The sequence below is a fragment of the Engraulis encrasicolus genome, chromosome 6, assembly GCF_034702125.1.
Source record: "Engraulis encrasicolus isolate BLACKSEA-1 chromosome 6, IST_EnEncr_1.0, whole genome shotgun sequence".
NCBI lineage: Eukaryota > Metazoa > Chordata > Actinopteri > Clupeiformes > Engraulidae > Engraulis > Engraulis encrasicolus.
The window spans coordinates 12,708,081-12,720,580 of record NC_085862.1 but is presented as its reverse complement, the minus strand read 5'-3'; the positions used below and the strand labels follow the sequence as shown (position 1 = coordinate 12,720,580).

Below are 12,500 nucleotides of genomic sequence, written 5' to 3'. Positions count from 1 at the left end.
CTCCTCTCCTCTGCCCTCGTCCCCTCTCCTCTCCTCTCCTCTCCTCTCCTCTCCTCCTCTCATATCCTTTCCTTTCCTCTGCTTTCCTCTCCTCTCTCCTCCTCTCCTCTTCTCCTCTCCTCTCCTCCTCTCATCTCCTTTCCTTTCAGCTGCTTTCCTCTCCTCTCTCCTTCTCTCCTCTCTTATCCTCTCCTCTCCTCTTCTCTCCCCTTTCCTCCCCCTTTCCCTTCTTCTCATTATTGCTTTAACACTCCTTTCTTCCTCTCCTCCTCATTCTCCTCTTCCCTTCTTTTCCCTCATGCTCTCTTTCCTCCCTCCTTCCCCCCTTCCCTATATAACCACTCACCCTTTCTCTTCCTCCTCCTCTCCTCCTCCTCCTCTTCCTCTTCCTCCTCTTTCATCCTTGCATATTCTCTTACTCAATACCTCATTCTTGTGCTCAGTGCCGCCTGGCCTCCTTCAGTTCCTCCATTCCTCCACTCCCCAACTATTTCAGCCTTGAACAGTTTTTCTCCAATTTGCCACAGAAAGAACGTGGTTACGGAACACAGTTAGGGGACACGGTTACGGAACACGTTTTTTTGGCCCACAGACAGAACATGGTTATTGTCCCAGAGTTGTGTAGTTACAGGCTGTATCCAAAACCAAAACAATATGCACTCACTGCGTAAGGTGTGACTTGCGTACTTTTGTTCCCTACAAATTATGCTGTGCAAGTAAGCTAGTCCACATTTCTGATTTAGCCAAAGGCTTAACCAATGAACTACGAGCCGTTTTATTTACAACGGCTAAGGGGAGTTGGAGCACGACGCAAAGTTTAGTTGAGGTTGTAGTTGGTTACCGCAGTAACATCACTTGCCAGTGTGTGCATTTATTGCGCTGCCAAACACAAGTATTCTACAAAAACTCAATGAGGCGAGAAATATACAGAGATGAAATGTCTTTGCAATGACACTGACACCCCAACCAGATATGTTGTGTTTTTAGTGTATTCTCCCTACCCGAACTGCACCAGATCATCGCCACCAAGTTAGACGTTAGACACAACTTCATAGAATCTTTGTTTGTAATGCTGTTTGTTTACGGCCAATTTACGCTTGGAACACCCAATCAGCCAATCACAACAATCAAGACACAGTGTTAGATTTCTACCTCAGGTAGTGCTTCCATTGACCTCTATACTCATTTTTAGATCTGGACCCTGTTTCTTGAAAGCATCGTTGCTAACCAGATAGCAACTATGTTTCCAATGAGAAATTGCATTGCAACCAAGTAAGTTGCTAACTTACTTTGTTAGCAACGATGTTGTCAAGAAACACACCCCTGTATTGCAACAAGGCCACTGTTGCCTATTTATTTACCTCATGGAAAACTGCCATTGATTACTACACCCATTTGTACACATTTCCGTTTTATTTCTTTACTTGCCCAGGCAGTTATTGGCCTCGTGGACACGGGCTGATCAAAAACCTCCAGCGGACAATCCACACGGAGAGAGGAAATAAAAGAAAGGAAACGGAACAATTAGCAATTAGCTTGGCCCAGCCAGGTAGGATAGAACAGCCTCCAGTGGCTGTTGTGTAACTCTCCTTATTGATGTGGTTACCTACACACACGCACAAGCTCGCACACTCACACTCACACTCACACTCACACTCACACTCACACTCACACACACACACACACACACACACACACACACACACACACACACACACACACACACACACACACACACACGCGCGCGCACACACGCGCGCGCACACACGCGCGCGCGCACACACGCGCGCGCACACACGCGCGCGCGCACACACGCGCGCGCGCACACACGCGCGCGCACACACACACACACACACACACACACACACACACACACACACACACACACACACACACACTAAAACACACGCACAGTCAAGCTTGCACACAGGGGATTGTGTAAATGCCAGCACTTGAGATAATTGAGTGAAAATGAGTCTCCCCTTCCGTGTTACCGTTACCATGCCGGATCGGATCGGCCCGCTGGTCGGCCACCGTTTAAAAAAAAAAATTGTACGTCTCTTTGAGCTCCAACCCAGGTGCTGCCAGGACTGGTGATTAGCTCGCCAAACGGAAAAAGCACAGAATGTTCCGGAACTCTGTCTTTGTCTGTAGATTTCCATTCTAGGGAAGTTTTAGGGAGTTTCATCGCCTCTCAATCTCTGGCTGTTTCTACACAATAAATTTGAAAATGTGAAGAAAGGCTTTGAGTGAGTGACCCCCCCATCTGTTAAGGAGAAGAAACTGAAGTAGGGTCACGCAGCTCCGCCCTGCTCCCCTCTCGTGAACTCAGTCCATTGCGACACACACTCTGTTTGGATTCGTGTTTTGGTTGCGTTCCATTGTGTGGCGCTCATTCGAACCGCATGTCTGTGAGGCGCAGTAGTGAACTGGCCCGTGTTAAACTGGAGTTGCAGAGTGTGATGATGCCTTCCATCTGAGCTCACTCACACAATCTGTTCCTTCATCCCTCATCCCTCCTTTGCACACACTCCCTCGAGACACTCAGAGAAACATGTGTCTCCCACTTTTCTGTTTTTACTGTCGGTTTTCTTTCTCCTTGTGCTGGCTTCCTGTTTGGATGCTGTCTAGTGTCTATGGTGTGTTTGGGCACCACCCTCTTTACATGTAATCGTCTCATCCAATACACACACACAAACAAACAAAGATAGACAGACAGACACACGCACGCACACAGACACACAGACACACACACACACAGACACACACACACACACACACACAGACACAGACACACACACACACACAGACACACACACACACACACACACAGACACAGACACACACACACACAGACAGAGCAGACACACACACACACAGACAGACACACACAGAGACACAGAGACACACAGACACACACACACACACACACACACACACACACACACACACACACACACACACACACACACACACACACACACACACACACACACACACACACACACACACACACACACACACAGTCACCAAAATGCAAAAAGTGTCTTTGGCAAAGCAAACGAAACTAAACGGCTAAACTAGCATAAACAGTGGTAGTAAACTAGACACAGGCACCAGTGACCCATCACCACCGGTGTGTTGGCTCAAAGCCCCCTCTGTACCTCTGTACTGTCAGGGCCTGTTTTCAGGCCATGAGTTAAATTCACATACAGGCCACTTTGATATGGAAAAGGAATTTGAGGAGGCCCGGGAAAGAAAAAAAAAAACGCTCACAATGCATTTTATTAGACTTATCTTCAGGTATATGTTGTTACGTTAGCAGAAAACTCTTCAATTTCACGATGTATAATGCTCAAAGCCTCCACAGTACGGTCACAGCTCTCCTCTGCTCTGCTCTGCGGTGGCATGGCAGCCTTCTTCGATAACAAAAATCTCTGTGGCTAAAGTTTAGTGACTAAACAAACAAATGGTTAAACTGGCGTAAATAGTGGTATTAAACTAGACACAGGCACTAGTGACCCAACAACCAGTGTGTTGGCTCAAAGCCCCCACTGTACGGTCACTGCTCTGCTCTGCTCTGCTCTGCTCTGCTCTGCTCTACTCTACTGTGGTCTGTGCGGCGGCACGGCTACGGCAGCCTTCTTCATATCAGGTGACCGCAGCGTAGCCGGCCGGGGACTCCGCTCCGCTCCCATCAGGAAGCCCTTAGTGCCTAAAGTGACCTTGTGTCTTCCAGAGGTTTGTTTTTTCTCCTTAGACAAGCGCCTTTCTGCATGAATGGAGCCCCTATTCTGCCCTTTGCCTTGCTGGAGGACACAAGCAGCCCTCTATGGCCCCCCATCCCCACTCCACCCCCTCTGCTTAACCCCCCACCCCACCCCATCCTCAGACACACAAGTGCACGTATGCACACACACAATCTCGGGGCCCACGACACGACAACCAAGCGAGAGAGCAGGGCACCGTGTCACCCTAACGCACCCTCCGACCGACCGACCGCTGGCTACTCCAAACAAACAACCGAGCCGACGAATTCCATCGGCATTAGCTCTCTCTCTCTCTCTCTCTCTCTCTCTCTCTCTCTCTCTCTCTCTCTCTCTCTCTCTCTCTCTCTCTCTCTCTCTCTCTCTCTCTCTCTCTCTCTCTCTCTCTCTCTCTCTCTCTCTCGCTGCCCCTAATCTCCCTCCTTCCCCTCTCCCCTCCAAATCTCTTCCATCTCATCCCTCCACTTTGCCCCAGAGGAGAAGGAGAGAAGAGAAGGGGAAAGAGAAGATGAAGAAGACGAAGGAAAAACAAGTCAAAAGCTATAAACACAGGAGGAGGAGGGGGAGGAGGAGGAGGGAGGGGGGGTATGATATTCTGTCGCTGTGTGTCTCCTGCTCGACTCCCTTTGATCTTGCCCTACTTTCCGCCGTCAGTCGACTCCGGATGGACAGAGGGGAAGAGAAGAGAAGAGAAGAGGAGAGGGGTGGAAGAGAGGAAAGAGAGAAGTGAAGTGAAGAGAAGAGCTGGAATAGAGCAGTGAAGAAAGAAGGCAAGAGGGGGAATACAGAAGTGAAGTGAAGAGACGGGTGGAAGAGGGGTGAAGGGGGGGGTAGAGAAGTGAAGAGAGGGGCATGAGGGGTTGGGATAATCCGTACCGGAGGGTTCGGACTCTGCGTGCTCCTGTGACCGGATCGGAGTGCTCGTGCTGTGGAATGTTGGGATGCGGAAATCTGGAGTCACTCCAGAACAATCAGAGACCAAAAAATCAGAGAGAAAGAGAGAGAGGCATTGGAGAACAAAACCGCTTGAAAGCATAGTCTTTGACAAAAAGTTAATGTGGACCAAAAGCTACGCTATGCTTTTAAAACGCTTTTGTTTACTTTTTTGTTTGCTCTCTCTTTCTCTCTCTCTCTCTCTCTCTCTTTCTCTCTCTCTCTCTCTCTCTCTCTCTCTCTCTCTCTCTCTCTCTCTCTCTCTCTCTCTCTCTCTCTCTCTCTCTCAGCTCTGTGGTCTGACTGAAGAAGCATGAAAACATCCTAACCTCATTTTTTTTGAAGAGTGCTCCCAGCTGCAACGAAAGACAGAAGGAAGAAAGCGAGTCAAGATTAGGAGAAACAAAGAGAGATAGAGTTACTTAAAGTTGCGTGGGATAGATAGTGTAGCATGCAACAGGCTGCACAGAAAACAGACCAGCTGTGGCAGAGCAGAGTCGCATAGTGGAGTAGTGAAGTGTGTGAGGACGGTTAGTGACTCGTGTCAGTCGGTACGCACCTTTTTTAGGGCCAGCCAGAGGTGTGCCAGCACGGGCCGATGCTCAAACACGTGCACGTACTGCTGTCCAACCAAAACCGGTGATTTCAGGGAGTTTGAGTTGAGAAGGGTGGGGAGGGGAAAAAAACAAAAACGATAACAAAAAAACACGGATCCTGAGAAATGTGAGTTGGTCTGACTTGGTCTGTCCTATCTCCTGGTCCCGTGGTGTTCCCGGTTCGCAATGGTGGTCCTCTGGTGGGCACTCATGTCTCGTGTCCTCCTCCCCGGTGTTGAGCTCCGGTGTTGCCTCAAAAGCTTCTGTTATGGTGCTGCGGTTCCTTCTCTTTTGGGGGACCCCCTCACCTCTCAGCGCTTCGTTCCTCTCTCTGTGAGTTTGTCCGTCGGTCGGCTTCTCTGTTTCTTGTCCTTCCCTGCTACACTCCTCTCCTCTGGGCTCTGGGCTGTAGCTCTAGCTCCTCTAGCTTCCTCCCACTCTTCTGGAGATATGGGGTGGGGGTGGTGTCCCTGGGGCCCAGTGGCCCAGCCAGGTGCTCTCTCCGTGGGGTTCAGCGGCACAGGGCCTGGGGCATGGCCATGGAGCTGTCCTGGGTGGTGCCTGCCTGCCTGCCTGCCTGCACTACTGCACTCCTGCACTCCTGCTGAATGAGCTTCTGCCCGGCACAGCCACAAGTTTTTCACCCAAGGATGGGGAGGAGAGAGGAAAGGAGAGGAGAGGAGAGGAGAGAAGGGGGGGAGGTTAAAGGAGATTTGAGGAGGAGTGAGGAGCAGAGGGAAGGGAAGAGAAGAGGAGAGAGGGGAGGTTTGATGGAGATTGAGAAGGGAGGAGTAGAGAGTTGAGGGGCTGGACAAGGAAGGGGTTGTGGAAGTTGAGTGGTTGTTTCTCTCTTTTTTTTTTCTTTCTGCTCTTCTTTTTTCTTTCTTTACTTTTCTTCTCGTCTTTGCTTAGTTTTTGTGTTCAGGTCCCTGCCGAATGTCCCCACCCCATTTTTCGGCTTCTTTTTTTGGCCGAGTCCGGCCCACCTGTGATGTCATTTTTCTTGTGTGTGTGTGTGCGTGTGCGTGTGTGTGCGTGTGCGTGTGTTTGTGTAAAAGTGTGTGTGTGTGTGTGTGTGTGTGTGTGTGTAAAAGTGTGTGTGTGTGTGTGTAAAAGTGTGCGTGTGTGTGTGTAAAAGTGTGCGCGTGTGTGTGTGTGTGTGTGTGTGTGTGTGTGTGTGTGTGTGTAAAAGTGTGTGTGTGCACGCGCTTGCCTGTCTTGAGCGCTTCTGCTTCTGCAGCTTCTTCAAACTCCTCCTTCAAAATCCTTTAGAAACACATCACTCTGAGTGTGTGTGTGTGTGTGTGTGTGTGTGTGTGAGAGAGAGACTGTGTAGGGAAAGCATAAGAGAGTGAAAGAGAATAGATACAGACACACACATGCACACACACACATGCACACACACAGACACACATAGACACACACACACACACACACACACACACACACACACACACACACACACACACACACACACACACACACACACACACACACACACACACACACACACACACACACACACACATATGGCAGACTTTGCTATGTGTGTCCTCTCATTCCTCTCCAGTGACTTCTACACAGACGATGTTTGGCTTATAGGCACTACAGTGCACAGTTGACATGCTCACTACCACTACTGCTTAGCTTTCTCAGGTGTGTGTGTGTGTGTGTGCGTGCGTGCGTGCGTGCGTGCGTGCGTGCGTGCGTGCGTGCGTGCGTGCGTGCGTCTCCTGTCCTGTTATGACGGCCTCTCTTGGCTCGGGGAGCACCAGCGTCTTCAAACCCATCTCAGCTTAAGGAAATGTATCCCATTCTTTCTTCTCTTTTCTATCTTTCTTTCTTTCTTTCTTTCATTTTTTCTTTCTTTCTTCCTCTCTCTCTCTCTCTCTCTCTCTCTCTCTCTCTCTCTCTCTCTCTCTCTCTCTCTCTCTCTCTCTCCCTCCTCTGCTTTTCATCCCTCTGGTTCTCATTTTCTCCCGGGGGCCAGATCCCTTCCTCTTCTCCTCCTCGCCACCTCCTTTCCTCCTCTATTCCTTTCCTCCTCTTCTCCTCCTCCACTCCTGGCTTCAGGGTTAATTGGTAAGAGCTGATTCACTCCACCCCGCTTTGGGCTCAAACTCTCGCACGGTAATCCCTCTGTTTTTTCTTTTTCCTTTTCTTTTTTTCTCGGAGCCGAAGTGTTTTCGTTCCTCTCGTTTCCTGCAGACGCTATGTAATGGTGCGTTTGCGGTTTCATGTGTTTCGGAGATGAATTCATGGCCGCGTGGGTCACGGTGATTTGTGCAGGGTGGCGCTGGAATGAAACCCCTCTGCCAACTCTAGCCTCTCTTCTCTGGAACAGCCTCTCTTATCCTCTCCCCCTCTCCTTTCCTCTCCTCCTCTCTCTTGAATACCCCTCTCTTTCACTCTCCTCCTCTCTGGAAGATCCTTCTCTTTTCCTCTCCTCCTCTCTGGAAGATCCCTCTCTTTTCCCCTCAGGCTTATGAGCCCCAGGTGTGTGTGGTGGAGTGAGAGGTGTGTGTGCGTGCGTGCGTCCGTGCGTGCGTGCGTCCGTGCGTGCGTGTGTGTGTGTGCCCGTGTGTGTGTGTGTGTGCCCGTGTGTCAGAGTTTAATTCCCAGTGGTCATGGTAGGATTGAGGATTGAGTGGAGTTATGCTGCTACAGATATGCTGCTTCAGCCTCGCCTGCGGTCTTTATTTATTTATTTATGTATTTATTTATTATATGTATAGGGTATATACACTCACCGGCCACTACATTAGGAACACCTGTTACAACTGTTCATTGATTCATATTTCTGATCACATGGTGGCAACTCGATGCATTTGTGCATGTAGACATGGCCGAGATGATCTAATAGAGTTCAAACCGAGCATTATAATGTGGAAGAAAGGTTATTTAAATGACTTTTAACATGGCATGGCTGTGGGTGCCGAAGGGCCTGATTTGAGAATGTCAGAAATGGCTGATCTTCTGAGATATTCATGCACAACCATCTCTAGGGTTTACAAAGAATGGTACGAAAAAGGAAAAAAATGCAGTGAGCAGCGATTCTGTGGGCAAAAATGGCTTGTTGATGGCAGAGGTCAGAGGAGAATAGCCATACTGGTTTTAGTTGATACAAAGGTAACATTAAGTTAAAAAAAAAGACACTCATTACAACTGAGGTCTCATACCTCCTGCGTTTCTGTTCTCAGTTCTAAGCTCCAGATTTATGCCTTGAGTTTGTTGTTGATTTGAGGCACTCAGAGATTTCCTGTAGAACCGGGAACCTGACCAGCTCCTTAAAGCTCTCAGATGTCTCTCCTCCTCTCTTCCTCCTCCTCTTCCACCTACCTCTCCTCCTCCTCCTCCTTCTTCTCTTCCACCTACCTCTCCTCCTCCTCCTCCTTCTTCTCTTCCACCTACCTCTCCTCCTCCTCCTCCTCTCTTCCTCCTCCTCTTCCACCTACCTCTCCTCCTCCTCCTCTCTTCCTCCTCCTCTTCCACCTACCTCTCCTCCTCCTCCTCTCCTCCTCGTCTTCTTCATCCTCCTCTTCCTCATCATCCTCTTCTTCCTCATCTTCTTCTTCCTCCTCCTCTTCCTCTCTCATCTACCCTGCCCAGTTGATTTTTTTTCTCTCCTGCTCATCTTTACACAGATACAGTATTTTTTTTTAATCCTTGTGTTTTTATCGGGATGGGATGCGTGTGAAACCACCTCTTTGATTGGCATGTATGAAATGTTCCTGACCAATAAAGTTGTCCTGCCCTCTCTCTTGGTCCCAATTTGTCTCCTTCATTTATTTCGATCCTTTTCATGGTTAATGACACACACACGCACTACGCGCACGCACGCACACACACGCACACACACACACACACACACACACACACACACACACACACACACACACACACACACACACACACACACACACACACACACACACACACACACACACACACACACACACACACACACACACCAACCATGAGCTGGCTAAGTAGGGGTGGTGTGGTTTTGCATTTAAATTGACCACAGTGTCTGTAGGCATCTGTTTTTTTAAGCACAGCAAAAGCATGGGGTTACAACTTTGCAGTAGTGTGTGCCCTTGCTGTGTTTGTGTGTGCGTGCGTGCGTGTCTGTGCGTGCGTGTGTGTGGCTATGTCGGTATGGGTGTGTGTTGCGTGCCTTTGGGGTGTGTGTGTGTGTGTGTGTGTGTGTGTGTGTGTGTGTGTGTGTGCGTGTGCGTGCGTGCGTGCGTGCGTGCGTGCGTGCGTGCGTGCGTGCGTGCGTGCGTGCGTGCGTGCGTGCGTGCGTGCGTGCGTGCGTGCGTGTGTGTGTTGATGAGGGGAAGCAAGAGACCTCTGGGCTGCTGTGCTTGTGTAATACTGATGGCTATCTGGCATACACACGGGTACACACACACACACACACACACACACACACACACACACACACACACACACACACACACACACACACACACACACACACACACACACACCCCCTCCCCCTCTCTCTCTCTCTCTCTCTCTCTCTCTCTCTCTCTCTCTCTCTCTCTCTCTCTCTCTCTCCCCCTCCCCCCCTCCTCTTCCTGTATTGGTGTAGTGGTTTGGGATTCCTCGTCCTCTGTCAGCCACAGCCCTTCCTGTCCCCTTAATCCCTCCTTTCCTCTCCTCCATTCCTCCTCCTCCCTACTCCTCCCTTCTCCTCCTCTCTCTCTTTGACCTCTTCCTCTCGTTTATCCCTTTAATCATCTTCTCGTCTTTGTTTTACCCTACTGGCATTCCCTGTTTCCTGTGCTCCATAGTTCTCTACTCTCTAACACTCTCCTCTCCTCTCCTCTCCTCTCCTCTCCTCTCCTCTCCTCTCTTCTCTTCTCTTCTCATCTCCTCTCCTCTCCTCTCCTCTCCTCTCCTCTCCTCTCCTCTCCTCTCCCCTCCCCTCCCCTCCTCTCCTCTCCTCTCCTCTCCTCTCCTCTCCTCAACTCTCCTCTCCTCTCCTCTCCTCCCCTCTCCTCTTCTCTCTTCTCTCTTCTCTCTTCTCTCCTCTCTCCTCTCTCCTCTCTCCTCTCTCCTCTCCTCTCCTCTCCTCTCCTCTCCTCGTCTACTTCCAAGTGTGACATGATGTTCCCCTGATCGTTTGGCCAAGCTGTGATGATTGCTGAGTTCTCAGAGGGTGGACTCCTCATCTCTGTGTGCTACTCTGCAAAGCTACAATCAAGCAGGCCGCTCGCTCCTTCATCTGGCTTGGCAACCACTGAACACAGTAGCACATCAGTAGCACAGGTGCTGGAGGACCAAGCAAAAGATAACCCAAACCGGACCGGGCCTGCCATTAAACTTTGTTTCCGAGCATAGATAGAACAGTGTTGCATTTCCTTTAATTTGGCTTCCAGTGTGGCCAGTGACAAAACCAGGGTCCTCTGGATGTACTTACTACCCAGGCTCCGCCCTCGCAGTGACACAACACCTTAGGCTCTGCTACACTTGTCTCGAAGAGACGTCATGATAATCAGCCTAGTACTTACCACATTCAGGCCTCGATTTTGGCCCAGTTTTAGGGGCGGAGGAGGTTTGGGGTAGAAAGTGACGGGCGGGCCCATGCCACTCCTCTCCTCTGATTGGTGCAGCAGGGCCTGATTGACTCATGCATACGGAGCTTAATACGCACCTCGGCTGGGCACAGTCTGTAGACTCTGGCACTGAGTACGGTGTTGCTGCTGTTTGTATTTTGTGTTTGTGCGTGTGCGTGCGTGTGTGCTTTGCTTAACAATATGGAGCTGTGATGTCATATGGAATGTTAGAGCTGTTCCATCTGCTTCTGTTGTGTCTTTTTGATGTGCCAAGAAAGAGTACTCACAAACTCTATGCAAATGCACACACACACACACACACACACACACACACACACACACACACACCAGTACATAACAAGAACAAGATGGAAAGATAAATGTTTGCACCACAGCTCATTTAACACACACAAACACACACACACACACACTCACATCTCTTGGAAGAGAGAAACAACACATCAGTATTAATTTTGTGTCTCGTTCTCTGCAAACACAGCTCCAGACTTTGCTCAACAGCCGCGCGAGTCATTTGGCTTGTGTGTAATCTATTTGCCGCTAATGTTTAATATTTGCCCCGGTATTTACATGATTTATGAGAAAAGATTTTGGGCTGATGTTTGATATTTAGACTAATATTTACGCGATGAGACACGGGCCGGGTGGAGGCTGAGGAGCTTAATGGCAACCCAAGAACATAAGCTTCTCCTGGCTTCAAGAGGAGAGGAAGAGGAGAAGAGAAAGGTGGAGAGGAGAGGGGAAAGGAGAGCAGAGGAGAAGAGGGGAGGAAAGGAGAGGAGAGGAGATAGGATGGAGAAAGGGGGAGAGAGGAGAGGAGAGGAGAAGAGGGGAGGAAAGGAGAGGAGTGGAAAAGAGCAGAGGAAAAGAGAGGATGAGGGAGAGAGGATAGGAGAAGAGAGGAGGAGGAGAAGAGGGGAGGAAAGGACAGGAGTGGAAAAGAGCAGAGGGAAAGAGAGGATGAGGGAGAGAGTATAGGAGAAGAGATGAGGAGGAGAGAGGAGAGGAGGAGAACAGAGGAGAGAGAAGGGCAGGAGGAGAGGAGAAAGGATGGAGGAGGAGAGAGGATAGAAGATAGGAGAAGAGAGGAGGAGGAGAGAGGATAGAAGAAGAGAGGAAAGAGGAGAGGAGAACAGGGGAGAGAGAAGGGGAGGAGGAGAGGAGAGGAGGAGGAGAAGAGAGGAGAGGAGGAGAGAGGATAGAGGATAGAAGAAGAGAGGAGGAGAGGAGAGGAAAGAGGAGAGGAGAACAGAGGAGAGAGAAGGGGAGGAGAAGAGGAGAGGAGGAGAGAGGATAGAAGAAGAGAGGAGGAAAGAGGAGAGGAGAACAGAGGAGAGAGAAGGGGAGGAGGAGGAGGAGGAGGAGAGGAGAACAGAGGAGGAGAGGAGATGAAAGAGGAGAGGAGAGGAGGAGAGAAGATGGGAGGAGGAGAGGGGAGGCTGGAGGAATTGCAGCGTTATTAGAGCATGTGGTCATACTCTGTGTGTGTGTGTGTGTGTGTGTGTGTGTGTGTGTGTGTGTGTGTGTGTGTGTGTGTGTGTGTGTGTGTGTGTGTGTGTGTGTGTGTAGGTGGGTGAAAATAGATACTGTTTTGCACACAAGTGAGGTAAATATTTGTACGT

The 12,500-nt window shown here is 49.8% G+C and overlaps 2 protein-coding genes across 2 annotated transcripts in view; one reads left to right on the top strand and one right to left on the bottom strand.

Annotated features, from left to right (window-relative positions):
- angptl1a (angiopoietin-like 1a) overlaps positions 1–6,218 on the bottom strand; it is a 45,224-nt gene extending 39,006 nt beyond the window's left edge. The window contains exon 1 of the mRNA XM_063200661.1: positions 5,260–6,218. The gene's annotated coding sequence lies outside the window, so the exon portion shown is untranslated. The remainder of the gene's footprint in view (positions 1–5,259) is intronic.
- The window catches only part of ralgps2 (Ral GEF with PH domain and SH3 binding motif 2), a 169,042-nt gene that overhangs the window by 113,558 nt on the left and 42,984 nt on the right, over positions 1–12,500 (top strand). The window lies entirely within an intron of this gene.